Source organism: Lathyrus oleraceus, chromosome 1, assembly GCF_024323335.1.
Source record: "Lathyrus oleraceus cultivar Zhongwan6 chromosome 1, CAAS_Psat_ZW6_1.0, whole genome shotgun sequence".
Lineage (NCBI taxonomy): Eukaryota > Viridiplantae > Streptophyta > Magnoliopsida > Fabales > Fabaceae > Lathyrus > Lathyrus oleraceus.
The window spans coordinates 306,794,452-306,797,462 of record NC_066579.1 but is presented as its reverse complement, the minus strand read 5'-3'; the positions used below and the strand labels follow the sequence as shown (position 1 = coordinate 306,797,462).

Genomic DNA, 3,011 nt, shown 5'->3' with positions numbered 1-3,011 from the left:
CCCAATTAAGTACTAGGTTTACTTTTACACATCGTTCTAGAACTCTTTCTAGGTTCTCAAGGCATTCTTCCAAACTTTGTCCGCATACGGAAAAATCATCCATAAAGACTTCCATGATGTCTTCAAGAAAATCGGCGAATATTGCCATCATGCACCTTTGGAAGGTTGCAGGAGCATTGCACAAGCCAAACGGCATTCGTCGATAAGCGAAGGTACCAAAAGGACATGTGAACGTTGTCTTTTCTTGGTCATCAGGATGAATTGGTATTTGAAAGAAGCCTGAGTAACCGTCTAGATAGCAGAAATGAGAATGTTTGGCTAATCGTTCTAACATCTAGTCTATGAATGGTAAAGGAAAATGATCTTTTCGGGTTGCTTTGTTTAGCTTTCTATAATCAATGCACATTCTCCATCCCGATTCGATTCGTTTGGTTATAGTTTCTCCTTTTTCATTTTCGATAACTGTTATACCTCCTTTCTTTGGTACTACGTGTACAGGACTAACCCATTTGCTATCGGATATAGGATATATGATACCTGCCTCTAATAACTTCGTTACCTCCTTCTTCACTACCTCATTCAGGATCGGGTTTAGTCTCCTCTGATGTTCCCTAGAAGTTTTACAGTCTTCTTCTAGCATGATGCGGTGCATACAAATAGAAGGACTTATCCCTTTTAGATCGGTGATGTTGTAACCTAGTGCTGTCGGATATTTTCTTAAGATATGCAGGAGTTTTTCGGTTTCGAGTTTTCCTAGGTCTGCATTGACTATCACGGGTCGTTCAAGTTCTGAGTCTAGGAATTCATATCTCAGATTTTTGGGAAGTGTTTTCAGGTCGAGGGTAGGTTTTTTTAAGGCATTGCGTAGGATCCGATGTTACTTCTAAGCATTGGTTCAGTCTGTCTTCTACACGACAGTCAGTTAATTCGTCATTTTCTAATTTTGTTTCTTTTATGCATTCATCGATGATATCCATGAAGTAACATGTGTCTTCTATTGCAGGTGCTTTCAAAAATTTGGAAAGAATGAATTCAATTTTCTCTTCTCCTACTTCGAAAGTGAGTCGTCCTCGTTTTACGTCTATGATAGCACCGGCGGTTGCTAAGAAAGGTCTTCCCAATATAATGGGGGTAACTTCATCTTCTCTTATGTCCATAATTATAAAATCGGTTGGAATGTAGAATTGACCTATGCGCACGGGAACGTTTTCAAGAATTCCTACGGGATATCTAACGGAACGATCTGCTAATTGCACAGACATTTTAGTTGGTCTTAATTCTCCCATTTCAAGTCTCTTGCATATGGACAAGGGCATAACACTGATACCGGCTCCTAAATCGCATAAAGCTTTGTCCATGACAAATTTTCCTATGTGACAGGGTATAGAGAAACTACCAGGATCTTTAAGTTTAGGAGGCATATTCTGGATTATAGCGCTACATTCAGCAGTGAGTGTAACGGTTTCGCTATCTTCAAGTTTCCTTTTATTAGAAAGAATTTCTTTTAAGAACTTAGCATACGAGGGAATTTGTGTAATAGCTTCTGTGAAAGGAATGGTGACGTTTAATTGTTTCAGTAGGTCAATAAATTTTTTAAATTGGCCCGCGTCTTTGGTTTTAATTAGCCTCTGAGGATAAGGGATAGGTGGTTTGTAAGGTGGCGGAGGTACATAAGGTTCTTTGTTTTCTACGGTTTCCTTATTACTCTCTTCCTTTTCCTTAGGTTTATTTTCTTCCTCAGTTGGTTTTTTAGAGTTTTGGTTTTCAATTCTTGGATCAGATGGTCCTTCTACCTCTGTTCCACTTCTTAATATAATTGCATGAGCGTGGCTTTTCGGGTTAGGTTGGGGTTGTCCAGGAGATGTACCAGTTGGGGCAGCAGTAGGCGCTTGTTGTTGAGCTACTTGTGAGATTTGTGTTTCCAGCATTTTGTTATGGGTAGCCAGGGCATCTACTTTACTTGCTAGTTGTTTAATCTGTTCGTTAGTGTGTACATTCTGGTTTAAGAAATCTTTATTGGTTTGCTGTTGAGAAGCTATGAAGTTCTCCATCATGATTTCCAAGTTGGATTTCCTAGGAACGTTATTGTTAGGTGTAGATGGGGTCGGCTTTTGATATCCAGGTGGTATAGCTGGGGCTTGATTGGGAGCTTGTCCTGGTGCGTATAAGGCATTGTTGCTCTTATATGAAAAATTAGGATGGTTCTTCCAGTTTGAGTTATAGGTATGCGAGTAAGGATTTCCTTGTGCGTAGTTCACCTGCTCTGCTTGGATTCCTGTTAGGAGTTGACAATCTGTAGGAATGTGACCTTGGATTCCACAGACTTCGCAATTTTGAGTCACGGCAACCACGGTGGCTGGAGGTGATACATTTAAACTTTCAATTTTCTGGGCAAGAGCATCCACTTTTGCATTAACATGATCAAGGCTACTTATTTCGTACATGCCAATTTTCGTTTGAGGTTTTTCTACCATTGTTCGGTCGCTTCCCCACTGATAATGGTTTTGGGCCATGCTTTCGATAAGTTGATAAGCGTCAGCGTAAGGTTTATCCATAAGCTCACCACCTGCGGCGGCGTCTATTGTTAATCTTGTGTTGTATAAGAGACCATTATAGAAGGTATGGATTACTAACCAGTTCTCTAAACCATGGTGTGGACAAGGTCTCATCATGTCTTTGTATCTTTCCCATGCTTCGAAAAGAGACTCGTTATCTTTCTGTTTAAATCCATTTATCTGGGCTCTTAACATAGATGTTTTGCTTGGAGGAAAATATCGGGCAAGAAAGACTTTCTTCAACTCATTCCATGTGGTGACTGAGTTGGAAGGAAGAGACTGAACCCATCTTCTAGCTTTATCTCTTAACGAGAAAGGAAAAAGACGAAGTCGAATTGCCTCTGAAGTGACACCATTAGCTTTAACAGTATCAGCGTATTGAATAAATACGGATAAATGAAGGTTTGGATCCTCGGTAGGATTTCCAGAGAATTGATTTTGTTGCACTGCCTATAA

The 3,011-nt window shown here is 40.0% G+C and overlaps 1 non-coding gene across 1 annotated transcript; it reads left to right on the top strand.

The window, feature by feature from the left end:
* The first annotated feature begins 2,643 nt into the window (after positions 1-2,643).
* LOC127116064 (small nucleolar RNA R71) lies at positions 2,644-2,750 on the top strand. The gene has a single exon (XR_007801051.1). It is a non-coding gene; the product is annotated as a small nucleolar RNA R71 (small nucleolar RNA).
* The last annotated feature ends 261 nt before the right edge of the window (positions 2,751-3,011 follow it).